The sequence below is a fragment of the Coenobita brevimanus genome, chromosome 104, assembly GCF_032717465.1.
Source record: "Coenobita brevimanus isolate Jiangsu-jjx chromosome 104, ASM3271746v2, whole genome shotgun sequence".
NCBI classification, from domain to species: Eukaryota; Metazoa; Arthropoda; class Malacostraca; order Decapoda; family Coenobitidae; genus Coenobita; species Coenobita brevimanus.
The window spans coordinates 44,939-62,956 of NC_137057.1; the positions used below are offsets into that span (position 1 = coordinate 44,939).

Here is an 18,018-nt window from a genome sequence, read left to right on the forward strand (position 1 = left end):
TACCGAATGTGTTCATGTTAAGTCCTCAGTATGCCAGGTTAGGGAAAAAAAAGCTCATCTTTACAACTAATCCTTCTGCTTATGCTGTAAATCTTTCCCCTCCATCGGGCTCCTCCGATCACAGCCTTACTACCTGAACCTGTCCTGTCACTCCAGTGGAGCCTGTGGACCCTCTAAAGAAACGTCGGTTGTGGCACTTTGGAGCTGCAGACTGGGAGGCCCTCAGGCATTACTTCTTTGACTTTCGCTGGAATGATTATTGCATCCATGGCCGGGAGTCATATGGGTGTGCCTTGCGCATTATGGAGGTTATCCACCCGGGCAAGAAAACATACATTCCTTTCTCATATCCTTTGACTAATGTAAGAAAAACCTTGGTTTAATCATGCTGGTTTAAATGCTGTCCACAACAAGGAGAGGGCCTACAAAAGGTACCGGAGCCAACGCTTCCCTGAATCTCATCTTTCTTATGTTTCTGCTCGGAATCATGCTAAGTCTGTTCTTCACTCTGCTAAAAATAATTTCATCCGTACTAAATGCTCTGAACTCTCCAACTCGAATTCTTTCCTTTCCTTCTGGTACCTTATCAAAAACCTAACAACTTTACCTCATCATCCTTCCCTCCTATTTTCTATTCTGATGGTTCTGTAGCCATTTCTTTTACTGATAAAGCAGATTTCTTCGCTCAGACTTACTCATCCAGTTCCACCTTAGATGATTCCGGTGTTTTTCCTCCATCTCTTCCTGTCTCTGACTTCTTCATGGCTGGCAATAAAATGTCTTCAGTTGATGTGGCCTCAGTACTAACAAGGCATATAAGCCTGATGGGGTCCCTACTGTTGTCCTCAAGAACTGTGCTTCTAAGCTTACACCCTGCCTAGGTAAACTCTTTTGCCTGTGTCTGTCAACTTACACCTTTCCTTCTTCCTGGAAGTTTGCTCTCATTCAGCCTGTCCCAAAGAAGAGTGACCATTCCCAGCCCTCAAACTATCGCCCAATTGCTTTAATATCCTGTATTTCAAAAGTTTTCCAGTCTATTCTTAACAGAAAAATTTTAAAGCATCTTTGCTAACACAAATTTCTTTCTGACCGTCAGTATGGGTTCCGTCAGGGACACTCCTCTGGTGATCTTTTCACCAACCTTTCAGACTCCTGGTCATCCTTCTTTCGGGACTATGGCGAAAGCTTTGCCATTGCATTTGACATCTCAAAGGCTTTTGATCGAGTCTGGCATAAATCTTTATTTTCCAATCTACCCTCTTACAGTTTCTATCCATCTGTTTGTGCCTTCATCTCTAGCTTCCTTTCTGGTCGTTCTATAGCTACTGTTGTAGGCGGCCACCATTCTTCTGCAAAAGCTATCAATACTGGTGTTCCTCAGGGCTCTGTCCTATCACCAGCTCTCCTTTTATTCATCAATGACCTTCTAAGCTGTACATCTAACCCTATCCACTCATACGCTGATGACTTCACCCTTCACCTTTCCATTCTGTTCCCGCAACGTCTATGTCAGCAGTTACTTCAGCAAACAAGGGATGAGGCTGTGGCACACCTAATGTCTGATTTGGCTCATATCTATGTTTGGGGTAAAAATAACCTTCTTGTTTTTAATGCATCCAAAACCTAGTTCTTAAATCTATCAAGCCGAGAAAATCTTCCACAGGAGTATCCATTATTTTTTTGCATTAGCCAGCTCAATCCTGCATCATCTTTAAACATACTTGAGGTTTCATTCTCTCGGGATTTATATTGAAACGAACATATTACCTCTCTTGTAAAATCTTCTTCCAAGAGATGGGTGTGCTAAGCCGACTCCGTGCCTTTTTTTACCTCTGCACAGTTGTTGACTTTATACACGGGTTTTATTTGTCCATGTGCAGAGTACAACTCTTATGTATGGGGAGACTTACTACATACAGCTCTTCTCAGCAGGGTGGAGTCAAAGGCTTTTCGTCTCATTAACTCTCCTCCTCTTACTGGCTCGCTTCAACCTCTGTCTCTTCCCTGCACTGTTGCATCTTTATCTCTTTTCTATCGCTATTTCAGTGGTCACTGCTCCTCTGAACTGTCTGTTTGCATCCCTCCACAACTACGGCGGCCATGTAGCACACGTCTAGCAACAAACTTTCATCCCCTTTCCGTCCAGCTTTCTAATGCAAGAGATAACTGCTACTTCCAGTCCTTCATGTATGCAACAGGTCACCTCTGGAACTGTCTCCCTCAGTCTGTATTTCCTACTTCCTCTGATCTCCAGTCTTCCAAACGCAGTGTGTCCAGTTATCTCGAAATGAATGGGTCTTGAATTTGGATCTATGTTGTCCTGTTTTAGTTTTTTTTTTTTTTTTTTTTTTCTTGGAGGGAGCAGTTTGCAGGCCTCTGGCCTGTGGCTTCTTCTTCCTTCCATTAAATAAAAAATGTGGATAATGGGCACGTAGTGGTGTAGTGTTGTATGTTTATTAGAGTGGCTGTAAGTGGTGCGTCTGGTTCAGGGTGGTGGTGGTGGTGGAGGGAGGGAGAGGTGTGCGTGTCTGCTGGTGATGGTGGGTGCATTCGTGACACCGTTTTTTCCTTTTTTCCTTTCTTTTCTTTTTCCTCTTTCTGTTCTTTTTCTTTTCTTTTCTATTTTTGTTGTACTTTTCTTTCTTCTTTCTTTCTTTTCTCTTTGTTATCACCCTTTCGTTTTCGTATTTTAATTGTTCATTGTGTTTGGATTTTTCCGTAGTATTACGTTTTAGGATGCTTCAAACTGGGGGACTGATGAAGCGTCTCCCACCATCCCCCGAGAACTGGGACACCACCCGTGGTTTTCACCATAATCGCTACTGACAGTTTGTTCAAGGATGCTCTCATGGTGGCATTCTAATTTCCCTCATATTTTGGTGGCTCTTTTGTGCAACGTTCTCCACGAACTCCTTGACTGAGCCAATCTTTGCCACGTTTTTCCTGCAAATTTCTCTATCTCATCTCACCACCTCCTGTCTGACCTTTTCCTGCTACGCTTACCATCTCTTGGTGTCCAGTCAGTCAGCCTATTGCTCCATCGGTTATCCTTTATTCTTGTTACACGGCCTGCCCACCTCCATTTCTGTTCTTTTATAACTTCTATCATATCTTTGACTTTAATCTGCTTTCTCACCCAAGTTGATCTTTTCCTGTCTCTTAAAGATATTCCCAACACTGACCTTTCCATTGCTTTCTGAGAACGGATTAATTTATTTTCCATTGATTTTGTCAGTTTCCAAGTCTCACAACCGTACGTCATAGCTGGAATTATACATTCGTTATATACTTTTCGTTTCATACAAACTGGCAAGCTACTTTTCATAATGTCTCTACTGTATGTTTACCGAAAGCTTTCCATCCAATTGTAATGAGTCTTTTTATTTCGTTATCATGATCTTTCATTAATTCTAGTATTTGTCTCAAGTAATTGTACTCCTCGACTTCTTCAATAATTTCTCCGCTTATTCTGATGACGGTCTTTGGTGTTCGAGGATTAAACATTAGTTTTACTCCGGTTCATCTTTAGCCCTGCTTTGGGACTTCTCTGTTCAGGTCATTTAACATTTCTTGCAATGTCTCTGCTCTTTCTGAGATTAGGACAATGCCATCAGAAAATCTTAAATGGTTTAGCTTTTCTCCACCTATGTTCACTCCTTTGTTTTCCCAGTCTAGCTTTTTGAAAATACTTTCTAGGCATGCTGTAAATAATTTTGGTGAAATTGTATCTCCCTGACGCACGCCCTTCTCAATCTTAATTTTCTCCGAGTCCTTATGTAATTTAACTGTAGCAGTTCCCTCTTTATATATGATTTCGAGCAGCTTTACAATGTTCTCCTTCACTCCTTGTTCTCGCAATGAATTTATAATTACTATGTGCTCCACTGAGTCGAAAGCCTTTTCGTAATCAACAAAACCTAAGAACAGTGGTTTATTATATTCTGTAGTTTTCTCAGTTAGATGATTCTTTGTGTGTAGATGATCTTTAGTCGAATACTGGCCTTGGAATCCTGCCTGTTCACGAGGTTGGTTTTCCTCCAAATTTCTTGTTATTCTCTTCGTAAGGAGTTTAGTGAAGAGTTTGTAAATGACTGATAATAAGCTAATGGGTCGATAATTAAGATCTTTTGAGTCACCTTTTTTTGTAACGAAAAATAACTTCTGCATTACACCATGTTTTGGGAATTTTCTTCTATTTTATACAGTGGGTACATAAGTGAGCAAGCCTATTTTATACTTCTACTCCGGCATCCAACAGTAAATCTGTTACTATTCCATCTTCTCCCGGAGCCTTCCCTCTTTTCATATTTTTAAGACAAACATTTACTTCGTATGGTGTTACCTCAGGTATTTCATTTGTGTCAACTGAAGAGTTAGCTATTGGTACTACTGTCTTTGATGCATACATTTCTTTGTAAAATTCTTCAACTCTCTTCATCAGCTTATCTCTACATATAATTATTTCACCGTTTTTTTCTTTCGGTGATGTCATTTGTTGCTTTCCAAGTGCCATTTTACTTCGGACCTGTTTCAGACTTTTTCCTTTTTTGATGGTTTCTTTGATCTGATCCATTTTTCTCTTTCTTTTTTTCTTCTCTTTGTCTTTTGTTGATAAGCTTATTCAATTCCACTCGTTCTATTTCATCTTTCTTTGGTTTTACTTTTATTTCCTTTCGTTTTTTCATAAGCTCGAGTGTCTTTTCTGAATACTTCTTGGCTTTGGTTGTATTAGGTTTTCCTACTACCTCCGCTGATTCTCTTGGCACTTTTGTTAGTCTGTCATTTAGCTCATCAATGTCACATTCAGCATTACTTAGAGCCTGAAATCTGTTCCTTATTTCCAACTGAAAGGCTGCTTTGTTTTCGTTTACTTTTATTGGGCACATGTTTTTATCTCTAATCATCTTTTTCTCACTTTTGAAATTGAATCTGGCTGTGCAACCCACCATTCTATGATCACTACCTATATTTACTTTGTTGATAACTGTGACATTTGTGATCGTGTTATTCTTACCTGCTATAATAAAGTCGATTTCAGTCTTTGTTTCTCCATTTGGGCTTCTCCAGGTCCACTTTCTTCCTGTTCTTTTGTGGAAGAATGTGTTCATTATTCTCATGTTAAACATTTCAGCAATTTTTTTTTTTTTAATGCGAGGAAGAAGGAACCAAAGGCCATGAGCCCGCAGTAACAGTTCCCTCCAAGAGAAAAACAAAATACAATAGAGAGTCAAATTCAAGATCCGATCATTTTGAGATGCCTGGACACACTGCGTTTGAAAGACTGGAGATCATAGGCAGCAGGAACTACAGACAGAGGGAGACAGTTCCAGAGTTGACCTGTTGCATAAATGAAAGACTGGGAGTAACGGTTAACTCTTGCATTAGAGAGTTGGACAGAAAAGGAATGAGAGTTTGCTGCTATACGGGTGCTACGCGCCAGTCGTAGAGGTGGAGGAATGCAAGCAGACAGTTCAGAGGAGCAGTGACCATTAAAGTAGCGATAGAAAAGAGATAAAGATGCAACAGTGCGGCGAAGAGACAGAGGTTGAAGGGAGTCAGTAAGAGGAGGAGAGTTAATGAGACGAAAAGCCTTTGACTCCACCCTATTGAGAAGAGCTGCATGTGGGGAGCCTCCCCACACATGAGAGTTGTACTCCACACAGGGGCGTTTAAAACCCCTGTATAGAGTCAACAATTGTGCAGGGGTAAAGAAAGAGTGGAGTCGGCTTAGCACACCCAATCTCTTGGAAGCAGATTTTACAAGAGATGTAATATGATCTTTCCAAGATAAGTCCCGAGTAAAGGAAACCCCAAGCATGTTCAAGGATAATGCAGGATTAAGCTGAATATTATTAAACATTAGTGGGTATACCTGTGAAAGATTTTCTCGGGTTGATAGGTGTAAGAACTGAGTCTTATATGCATTAAAAACAACCATATTATTTTTACCCCAGTCAGAGATACGAGCCAAGTCAGACATTAGGTGTGCCATACCCTCATCCCTTGCTTGTTGAAGTAACTGCTGAGATGGGCGTTGCAGGAACCGAATGGAAAGGTGAAGGATGGAGTCATCAGCGTATGAGTAGATAGGGTTAGATGTACAGCTTAGAAGATCATTGATGAATAAAAGGAAGAGAGTTGGTGATAGGACAGAGCCCTGAGGAACATCACTGTTGATAGATCTAGGAGAAGAACGATGGCCGTCTACAACAGCGGCTATAGAACGACCAGAAAGGAAGCTAGCGATGAAGGCACAGATAGAAGGATAGAAACCATAGAAGGGCAGTTTGGAAATTAAAGATTTATGCCAGACTCGATCAAAAGCCTTTGAGATGTCAAGTGCAATGGCAAAGCTTTCGCCAAAGTCCCGAAAGGAGGATGACCAGGAGTCTGAAAGGTAGGTGAGAAGATCGCCAGTGGAGCGTCCCTGACGGAACCCGTACTGATGATCGGAAAGAAGGTTGTGATAGGAAAGATGCCTTATATTTTTTCTATTGAGAATTGACTCGAAAACTTTTGAAATACAGGACGTTAAAGCAATTGTACGATAGTTGGAGGGTTGGGAGTGGTCACCCTTCTTTGGGACTGGCTGAATGAGAGCAAACTTCCAGCAAGAAGGATAGGTACAAATTGACAGACAAAGGTGAAAGAGTTTGCCTAGGCAGGGTGTAAGCACAGAAGCAGAGTTCTTGAGAACAACAGGAGGGACCCCATCAGGCCCATATGCCTTGTTAGTACTGAGGCCAGTGATGGCAGAAAATACATCAGCTGAAGAAATTTTAATGTCAGCCATGAGGAAGTCAGAGGGGGGAAGTGATGGAGGAACAGCACCGGAATCGTCTAAGGTGGAATTGGAGGAGGAAGACTGTGTGAAGAGATCTGCTTTATCAGTAGAAGAAATAGCTACAGAACCATCAGAGTAGAAAAGAGGAGGGAAGGATGATGAGGTAAAGTTGTTAGAAAGGTTTTTGGCAAGGTGCCAGAAGGAGCGGGAAGAATTCGAGTTGGAGAGTTGAGAGCAATTAGTACGGATGAAATTATTTTTAGCAGAGCGAAGAACAGACTTAGCACGATTCCGGGCAGAAACGTAAAGATGATGTGATTCAGGGGTGGATTGGCTCTGGTACCTTTTGTAGGCCTTCTCCTTGTTGCAGACAGCAAGGCTTTCTTGCGTTAGTCAAAGGATATGAGAAAGGAATGTATGCTTCCATGCCCGAGAGAATAACCTCCGTAATGCGCAAGGCACACTCAGATGGCTTCCGGCCATGGAAGCAATAATCATTCCAGGGAAAATCAAAGAAGTACTGCCTGAGGGCCTCCCAGTCCGCGGCTCCAAAATGCCACAAACGACGTTTCCCTGGAGGGTCCACAGGCCGTACCAGAGTGATAGGACAGGTTAAGGTGATAAGGTTGTGATCGGAGGAGCCCAACGGAGAGAAAAGATTAACAGAGTAAGCAGAAGGATTAATTGTGAGGAAGAGGTCAAGTATGTTGGAGCTCTCTCCAAGGCGGTCAGGAATACGGATAGGGTGCTGTACAAGCTGCTCTAGGTCATTAAGGATAGAAAAGATGTTGGCTTGTTCACCAGGTGGATCAGTGAAAGGAGAGGAGAGCCAAAGGTGGTAGTGAACATTGAAATCTCCTAGAATGGAGATTTCTGAGAAAGGAGAAATGGATAGAATGTGTTCCATCGTAGAAGTAAGATAGTCGAAGTATTTTTGATAGTCAATAGAATTAGGGGATAAGTAAACAGCACAGATATATTTAGTCAGAGAATGACACGAAAGCCGAAGCCAGAGTGTAGAGAATTCAGAAGAATCGAGTTCAGGAACACGAGAGCAAGATAAGTCGTTGCATATATATACACAACAGCCACCTTTGGCTTTGAAATGAGTATAGAGAAAGTAGGAGGATACAGAAAAGGGTTTGCTGTCAGTTGCCTCAGACAGCTGAGTCTCAGTTAGAAAAAGAAGGTGAGGTTTAGAGTAGAGGTGGTGCTCAACAGGGCGAAAGTTAGACGAAGGGCCGCGAATGTTGGAGAAATGAAGAAGAAGTGAGTCAGACAGTGGTTCCAGGCACCTCGAGTCGTCACCGGGAGAGGGGCGGATGGTGGGGGCATTTATGGTCCCCCCCTCTGGGGACTCCGAGGCTTGGTGAAGAGACGCCATAATTTTTTACATTTTTTGGAAAGGGAAGTGTAGTGTGTACTGTGCATGTAGTTTGGTGTAGATAGTTAGAGAAAAATGTACTGGAGAGCATGCTGGCCTACTCTCTGTGTAACTGAGACACTGAAAAAGTTCAGCAAAGGGGGATGATCAGGAACTAGTCCTGAGGGCTGATGAAACGGGAGCTCCAGCACTCCCTGTCATCAGCTTTCCATCCACCTCGGGAGTACTGCCCTGCTCGACTGGTGGTACAGTCTACACAAGCATTTCTCCTCTTTCACTCATTTCTCCCACTCCAAATTTTCCCATACATGCTTCTCCGTTTTTCGACTTCCCAACTTTTGCATTGAAGTCTCCCATGAGTATAGTATACTGTATGTTGTCTTTTCTTCTTCCATAATCTGGGAGATGTCATCATAGAATGTTTCTATTTCTTCATCTGGGCTTTGAGAAGTTGGTGCATATACTTGTATGACTTTCATGGTATATTTTTTGCATAGTCTAATGACAACAAATGCTGCTCTGTTCGATACACTGCTGAATTTAACAATGTTGTCTGCAAGATTTCTGTTAATTAGAAATACTACACCACTAACTCTTTCATTTTCCTTTCCTCTGTAGTAAAATATGTGGTTGCTGTCTTCGAGCTGAATTACTTTTTCTTCTTTTCTGCAGATCTCACTCAAACCTACAATATATATATATATAATTGACTTCTTATTTTTTAATCCTTTTATTTGTTGCTCAGGTTTTACTTCTTTTGCTTGAATTTGCTGTTGCAATTATTCAGTCTTATGTTTTTGCCGTTTTGAGAACTTTGTTTGCAAGAGAAATTAACTAATGGCATCATCACATGGACATCATGCTTATCATCTGGTAGAAATAAGACCGTGGCCTTTACCTGGGTCTATTAGAGCAATAATATTGACTACTGGGTTAGTTAAGTGATTTCATCAATTTAATTTGGATCTTCTTGTTTTGAGGTTTGTCGCTGTTATTTTGACTATATTTCAGTGGTGACGGGATGTAGTACGTGTAAGAACTTATCAGGGATTACATACTAGAGTTGTAGTTGCTGGATTACGGTGGGGAATGATTTTGTTTACTGTATCAGAGGTGTTCTTCTTTTTTTCGTTTTTTTTTTTTTTTTTTTTTTTATAGGAGGCTGGCGCCTGCTGTGGAGATTGGTATAACTTGGCCGCCTAAGGGAATTGTTCCATTTAATCCATTTCAAATTCATCTTTTGAATACTATTATTCTTTTGTCTTCAGGAGCTACAATAACTTGAGCTCATCATGCTATCATGGGGTCTGATCATAACGAAGCTCTTCAGAGTCTTGGTATTACTGTATTTTTACGTGTTTATTTTACAACCCTACAGGCTTTTGAGTATTTTGAGGCTCCGTTTACTATTGCTGATTCGGTTTTTGGATCTTGTTTTTTTGTAGCGACAGCTTTTCATGGTTTGCATGTAATTATTGGTACTACTTTTTTAATGGTATGTTTGTATCGTCTTTATATGTGTCATTTTTCTCCAACTCATCATTTTAGTTTTGAGGCCGCTGCATGATATTGGCATTTTGTTGATATAGTTTGATTGTTTCTTTATATCTTTATTTATTGATGAGGAGGATAAAAGTAAGTAGGTAGGTTAGAAAGCGAAGTTTTGCACTTAGTTTCGGCCTAAGCTTTGACTATGTAGTCTCTAATTTTGATAGAAGCCAAAGGAGAGGCTAATCACTGTTAATGATTGAATTGAAGTAACCTTCCTATCAAGAGAAGAGCTTCTGTGATGTAAGTATAACACGATACGTTTTCGCTGTATAGTTAAAATATATTTTTAGAAGCTAAGCACTTTTAGATGGATTCATCTCTTTCGCAACTTCAACGCGATATTCTACAAATAAATTATAAAAGTAAATATTAAAGAATGAAAGTATGAGGGTTAGGATTAGGAAGATTTTTATAAAGGATTTAAAGTTCCTGTCACTAATTGTTTGATGGAGTTTGGATGAATTTATTAATGTTTGGAAGATTCCTTGACCTCCTCTAATTTCGGATCATCCTTTATCGATTATTCTAGAGTAGTTTTGGCCTAACTTAAGGCTAGATTTGGATAGGTTAAAAGTGGAGATGAAGGGTAGGAATCATATAGAGCCTGAAAATACTACTAATGGGTAAGAATTGAGTGAGTAACTTGAAATTTACGTTTATGATGTTGAGTATTAGTCCTCCAAGGATTCTGATTGTTAATACTAGATTTTTTTTATAAGGGGGGAAAGGCAAATAACGTAGGATTCAGGAAAGATTAATCAAGATAGTAATGCTCCTCTAAGGATAGCTCCTCTTCTAAGAGGTAGTATAGGGGAAGTTATGATAGAGGATGAGTCGTCAATGTTTCTAAATCTAGCTAAGTTAAATTTTCCGGTTTTAGAGCAGAAAATTAAGCGGAAAGTGTAACATACTGTTAATATAGTTGCGAAGATGTAAAGGAATAAAATTACGGTATTGATTCATCTTATAAAAGCAACTTCTAGGATAAAATCTTTAGAGTAAAATCCTGCTAGAAAGAGGGTTCCACTTAACGCTAGGTTTGCGAGGTTTATGCATATGCAAGTTAGTGGTATAGACGTTACAAGTCTTCCTATGAGTCGAATGTCTTGATATTCTTTTACATTATGAATTATGGCCCCACCACATATAAATAAAAGAGCTTTGAATAACGCATGAGTAAGAAGATGGAAGAATGCAAGGTCTTTGAATCCTAGGGATAGGATTCTGAATATTACTCCGAGTTGGCTAAGGGTGGATAGAGCAATAATTTTTTAAAAATCATATTCGAAATTAGCTCCTAGCCCTGATATAAATATTGTTAAGGAGCTAAATAATAGTAGGGTTGGTAAAATTGTTTCGGATAGTGCGGGTCTAAATCGAATGAGAAGGTAAACTCCAGCTGTAACAAGGGTTGAGGAGTGAACCAGTGCTGATACTGGTGTTGGGGCGGCTATGGCAGTAGGGAGTCAGGCAGAGAATGGAATTTGAGATCTTTTAGTTATTTGCTGCTATGACGATAAGTCTTTTTATTAATAGCGTGAAGTTGTAATCTAGGTAAAATAAATGGAAAATGAAATTTCAGTTTCCTTCAATAAATATTAAGGCAATTCTTAAAAGGATTGCTACATCTCCAACTCGATTAGATAAAACGGTTAGTATACCGGCGTTTGCGGATTTTTCGTTTTGATAATAAATTACTAGAGCATAGGATACTAATCCTAGACCGTCTCATCCTAAAAGAATGCTAATTAGGTTAGGGCTGATAATTAGGAAAATTATGGATAAAACGAAAGCTAGAACTAAGTATATAAATCGGTCTAGGTTGGGGTCTCCTTCTATGTATCTCCCTCCGTAAAAAAGTACTATTGCTGAAATGAATATAACGAATCCTATGAATATTAAGGATATTCAGTCGAAAATGTATGTTGCAACGATAGAGGATGAGTTGATTGTTAGGATTTCTCATTTGATAACGTAGCATGTTTTGTCAAATAGACATAGAAGAGATATGAATAATGAGATTAGAGAGAAAAATATTAAGAAAACTATTCTTGTTAGGTGTATTGAAAATTTTCAAATCATGTTTTAGGATAAAATCTTTATATTTTTTAGCTCCACAAACTAACGTTTTAGTAATAAACTACCCAAACGGGCTAAGTTGGAACAGAGTTATGATATATAAGAGTGGGATTAAAGAAGTTTGATTAAAGATTAGGTATAATTAGGTTTCTTTTTAGAATTAAAATGTTTAGGGGAATTCAATGAAGCCTTAAAACTAAGCATTCTCGTACTTTTCCTGAACAACAAGAGTAAAGAGATCTGGAAAATACGCCGTGTTGTCTAAGTGAGTATAGATAGAGGGTGTAAGCTGCTCTGAAAAAAGATAGTAATCTAATTCTTAAAGCGGTTAGTTTGTTTCAGCTAATGATTCTTATAATTAGATTGATTTTTCCTAATAAATTAATGGAAGGTGGTGCGGCCATGTTACTGATTCTCAGTAAAAATCACCATAGCGCCATTCTTGGTAATAAGTTTAATAAGCCTTTGTTGATTAGGAGACTTCGTCTTCCAGTTCGTTCGTACACTATGTTTGCAAGGCAGAACAGCCCTGAAGAACATAGACCATGACCTACTATTACACCAACAGCACCGTTTATTCCTCATCATCCTAAAGTTAAGAGTCCACAAAGCACTAATCTTATGTGGGCGACGGAAGAGTAGGCAATGAGGGATTTTATGTCTACTTGTCGTAGACAGATAATACTTACAAAGAATCCTCCTAGAATTCTGAGCCCGACTCATAATCATCTCAGGTTTTTGTTTACTTCGGAAAATAAGGGTAAGATTCGTATTAAGCCGTAGCCTCCTAATTTTAGTAAAACTCCGGCTAAAATTATTGATCCTGGTACGGGGGCTTCAACGTGCTCTTTAGGTAGTCATAAGTGAAATAGGTATATAGGTAGTTTTACAATGAAAGCTATAATAGAGGAAATGAATCAAATAAAAGATAGGACTCTTAGGTTAATTATTTGGTAAAAAGCTCCTATAGTAAGGGTTCCGTTTGTTTTATAAATGTAAAGTAAAGAGGCTAAGAGAGGGAGGGATGCAAATAGGGTGTAGAATAGTATATAAACTCCCGCTTGAATTAATTCAGGTTGGTATCCTCAGCCTAGGATTAAAATGAGGGTCGGGATTAGGGAAGCTTCGAAGGTGATATAAAATAATAGGTAGTTTATGGATCTAAAAGTCAATACTAGAAAGATTAATAGAGCTAAGTTAACTAATAAAAATAGTCTGGGAAAATTCGAGGTGAATATAATTTTTACTCTAGATATAATAATAAGTGCCATGATTCAGATGCTTAGTAGGATTAAAATGTAGCTTAGGTAGTCTGTGCCTAACCTGAATCCTAAGTTGTATATAAAAAAGTCGTGATTGTATAAAATGGCGAATAAAAATGATACAGCTAAGATTCCTGTTTGAATTAAGGATCAGTCCTTTAAGAATGTCATTAATATAAGAAGTATAAATAGGTATTTTAGCATTCTAATCTATTAAAGGCTCTGAAGTAGTCGTTTCCGTGGGAGCGAACAATAGAGACTAGGAGAGCTAGACCCAGGGCTCCTTCACAGGCTGCTAGGACTAGAAAGAATAGAGAGAAAAATAATTCGTTTCCGATCGAGGAAAGGCAGTTAGATATTAAGAAGAAGATTTCGAGTATAATGAATTCTAATCCTAAGAGGGTGTTTAATAAATGTTTTCGGTTTGAAGCGAAAGCTCATAGTCCTCTAAAAATTATAATGAATGCAATAAATAAGAACAAGTTATTTAAAGTTAACATTAGTTTTAATAGTTTAAATAAAACTCTGGTCTTGTAAACCAGTAATGAAATTTTTTTCTTAAAACACCAAGAGACTGGGGTGATAATGTATGGTCTTCCTTTTATTATTTTTTCTTTGATTTTTATGCGTTTGATTCATCCTTTGTCAACAGGTCTTGTACTATTAATTCAAACAGTTTTAATTTCAATTACTACGGGGTTATTTGCTAAGAGTTATTGGTTTTCTTATATTTCATTTTTGATTTTTTTGGGTGGAATGTTAGTGTTGTTTATTAATGTTGCATCTTTAGCAGCCAATGAGCAGTTTAAGGTTAGGAGAGATTTTTTTTATATCTTTTTTCTAGCATTAATTATCAGATTTTTTTTTAATTTTTGTTGATCCTGTAATGATAGCAAATAAGATTGGAGAGTCAACTACAACTTTTTTATCTAAGTATTCTGACATTAGAAATTCTGCTATAAATGTAAGGACTATTTATAATGAACCTAGGGCCATAATTACGAGGTTTATTATTAGTTATTTGCTTTTGACATTGTTTGTAGTTGTTAAGGTGATGAGTTCGTCTTCTAGTCCCTTACGGTTAATAACTTACGATAACACCACTGTGTAAGTTTCAGCCATTGTTAAAAATTGCTAACGGCGCACTAGTTGATACACCAGTTCCAAGAAATATTTCCATTTTTTGGAATTTTGGGTCATTGCTTGGGCTGTGTTTGTTTTTTTCAAATTGTTACTGGTTTGTTTCTTGCTATGCATTATGTAGCGCACATTCATTTGGCATTTTCTAGGGTAGCTCATATTCAACGAGATGTTAATTATGGGTGATTATTGCGGACTTTACATGCCAATGGGGCATCTTTTTTCTTTATTTGTTTATATCTTCATATTGGTCGAGGGATGTATTTTGGTTCTTACATGATTTTTCATGCGTGAATAGTAGGTGTTGTAATTCTTTTTTTTGGTAATGGCGACAGCTTTTTTAGGTTATGTTTTACCATGAGGTCAAATGTCTTTTTGGGGTGCAACTGTAATTAATAATTTGTTTTCAGCAATTCCTTATATTGGTACTTCTCTGGTTCAGTGGATTTGGGGAGGATTTGCTGTAGAAAATGCCACTTTAACTCGTTTTTTCACCTTTCATTTTTTGTTTCCGTTTGTAATTGCTGCTGCAACTTTGGTTCATATTTTGTTTCTTCATCAGGCTGGGGCGAATAATCCTTTGGGTGTTTTAAGGCAAGTAGATAAGGTTCCTTTTCACCCTTATTTCACTTTTAAGGATATTGTTGGGTTTTTGGTTATGTTAATGGCTCTTGTATTGCTTACTTTGCTTCATCCTTATCTTTTAGGGGATCCGGACAATTTTATTCCTGCTAACCCTTTAGTGACTCCAGCTCATATTCAGCCGGAATGGTATTTTTTATTTGCTTATGCGATTTTGTGGTCCATTCCTAATAAATTGGGAGGTGTAATTTCTTTGATGCTTTCGGTGGCAATTCTTATGATTCTTACTTATACTCATTTTTCAAAATTTCGTAGTCTTAGATTTTATCCGTTAAATCAGATTTTATTATGGTTTTTGGTTTCTGTAGTTGTTTTATTGACTTGAATTGGGGCTCGTCCCGTTGAAGATCCTTATATTATTACGGGTCAGGTTTTAACAATTTCCTATTTTAGGTTTTATTTGATTATGCCTCTGGCAGCAATGTGGTGAGATAAAATGTTAGATTGATTGCTTAGTTAAAAAAAACAAGTGTTTTGAAAGCATTAGATGATATCGGTTCTTAGGTATCTTAGGGAGAAGGTGCTTACCTTGTCTTTAATTCCCAAAACTAAAATTTTTATTAAACTACTCCCTAGTTAGATTATTAAAGAAAAGCAAAATAATTTAACTCCTATGAAAAATATTAGATAGTTAAGGGAAACTGGGAGGAATCTTTTTCAGGCCAAGTATATTAGTTTATCGTATCGTAGACGTGGTAGAGTTCCTCGAACTCAAATAAAAACAAAGGCAATTGGAACTAATTTGAAATAAAAGAGTAATCTACATGGGTCGGCTCCTAAAAAAATTAATACGAATAATATTCTTATGAATAGAATTCTTGCATATTCAGCTATGAAAATTAAAGCAAATCCTCCTCTTCTGTATTCGATATTGAATCCTGATACTAGTTCTGACTCACCTTCAGCAAAGGCAAATGGGGTGCGGTATGTTTCTGCTAGACAAGAGGCGAATCATATTAAAGATAGGGGTAATGTAAATCAAATTATTCAAATATCTTTTTGAAAGCGAGTGAAAAGTTCTATATTGAACCCAGCAGTTAGAAAGATAAAGGATAAAAGAATAAAAGCAAGTCTAATTTCGTATGAGATTGTTTGAGCGACAGCCCGTAGTCTTCCAAGTATTGAGTATTTACAATTTGAAGTTCATCCAGCTCTTATAGTTGAGTAGACTCCTAAGCTTAGACAGCATAAAAAGAATAAAACTCCTTTGTTAAAATGTACTAATCCGGTTTGGTAAGGTAAGATGGCTCAAACTAATAAAGAGATAATCTGAAGACGGGGGATAGGTAGTATGGTAGAAAGTTGAATATAGTCGGTATTGTTTGCTCTTTAGTGAATAATTTTACAGAGTCGGCAAATGGTTGGAGTAATCCCAGGAATCCTGCGATATTGGGTCCTTTCCGAATTTGAATGTATCCTAAAATTTTTCTTTCCAGTAGCGTTACAAAGGCAACTTCAACTAAAATGCAGATAATTACGACTAGGTAGTTTACAACGATAACTGTGAACACAAAATAGTTAGCTTGAACTATTTATAAACCTTGTTTATAAGTTTCATTGAACTGAAATACAAAATTAATTGCTTAGGTGAAAGTGATGTTCATATTTAATAAAATTATTTTAACTACCTAATCCTTTCGTACTAAGGTAGTTTATTTTTTCTTGAAGATAGAAACCGACCTGGCTCACTCCGGTCTGAACTCAAATCATGTAAAATTTTGAAAGTCGAACAGACTTTCTTTCATAACTGCAGCATTATGGAGAAATTTTAATTCAACATCGAGGGCGCAAACTTTCTTTCGATGGGAACTCTCAAGAAAAATGACGCTGTTATCCCTAAAGTAACTTAATCTTTTAATCTTTAAAAAGGATCAATTTATTATCAGAAATCTTTGTTTAAAAGTAAGAACAGTTAGTTTATTTATATCTTTGTTGCCCCAACAAAACATTTTTTTAGTATTTTTCCTTACACTAATAAATTGGCTTAATACTAAATATGATGTAAAGATTTATAGGGTCTTATCGTCTTTCTAAAATATTAAAGCCTTTTCACTTTAAAGTTAAATTCATTTTTTTTAAGACAGTATATTCCTCGTTCGACCTTTCATACAAGCCTTCAATTAAAAGACTAATGATTATGCTACCTTCGCACGGTCAGAAATACTGCGGCCCTTTAATAATTCAGTGGGCAGGCCAGACTGTGTAAATCTTCACAAAGACATGTTTTTGTTAAACAGGCGGAAATAATATTTGCCGAGTTCCTTTAATAAATTTTCAATATTTAAAATTTTTTATTTATAATAAAAAATATTTTAACATATAAATTTTACTAATGATTTCATAGTAGCTAAACAAATTAAGATGAAGTTAATTTTCTAATACTTGATATAAAGAACCTGTAAAATTTAAAACATTTTGTTATATAAAGAACCTGTAAAATTTAAAACATTTTGTTATATTGGTTGAAAAACCTGGAAAAGATGGCTACTTTTAAGCCTACTTTTATGAGTATCTATTTATGGGTTCTATAATTCTTCATTTTGGAAGAAAAAGCTCTACCCTAATCTTCTTAATTGCACAAGCTAAGTAGCTAAGCACGTAAATTAAATTTATTTCTTAGAAAACCAGATATAAAAGCCCGATTGGCATATCACCTCTAATATTAAGTTAAAAATTTTATTGCAACAAAAACTTTTTCTTAAAATTAGCTATCTTTTTGGGGGGATGAATATTTAGAGATCTAATTTTGAAAACCTATTATACACAAGATACAATTTCTTATATTTACTTTTAAGAATTTTAAGTGATATTTCTATTTTCTTTCACAATACTTTTTACTTTCACTATATTAATATTTCGATAAAATCTACTATTCAGGAAAATGAAAAATTAGTTTTCTTATAATATTTACACTCTTAAAACAAAAGTAAGATTACTGATTTCAAGATAACTTGAATTATAGGTACTCTTCTCGGTGTAAACGAGCTGCTTATTCCAAGCTCTATCTTGCCTTCCAGGTACACTTTACAGTACACCTACTATGTTACGACTTATCTCATCTTAGGTTAATGAAAGTGACGGGCAATATGTGCACATTTTAGAGCTAAAATCAGGTTGTCTTATTAAAGCAAACCTTACTTTTAAGTCCACCTTCAAAATTTGTATTATGAAATTTA

The 18,018-nt window shown here is 37.2% G+C and overlaps 1 long non-coding RNA gene and 1 pseudogene across 1 annotated transcript; one reads left to right on the plus strand and one right to left on the minus strand.

Annotated features, from left to right (window-relative positions):
- The first annotated feature begins 14,154 nt into the window (after positions 1 to 14,154).
- LOC145415917 (cytochrome b pseudogene) lies at positions 14,155 to 15,288 on the plus strand (annotated as a pseudogene).
- Positions 15,289 to 16,550: 1,262 nt separating this feature from the next.
- On the minus strand, positions 16,551 to 17,346 carry LOC145415939 (uncharacterized). Its single transcript, XR_013900185.1, has 2 exons — positions 17,274 to 17,346; positions 16,551 to 17,238 (listed from the first exon to the last, which is right to left on the minus strand). It is a non-coding gene; the product is annotated as an uncharacterized LOC145415939 (long non-coding RNA).
- Between the last annotated feature and the right edge of the window lie 672 nt (positions 17,347 to 18,018).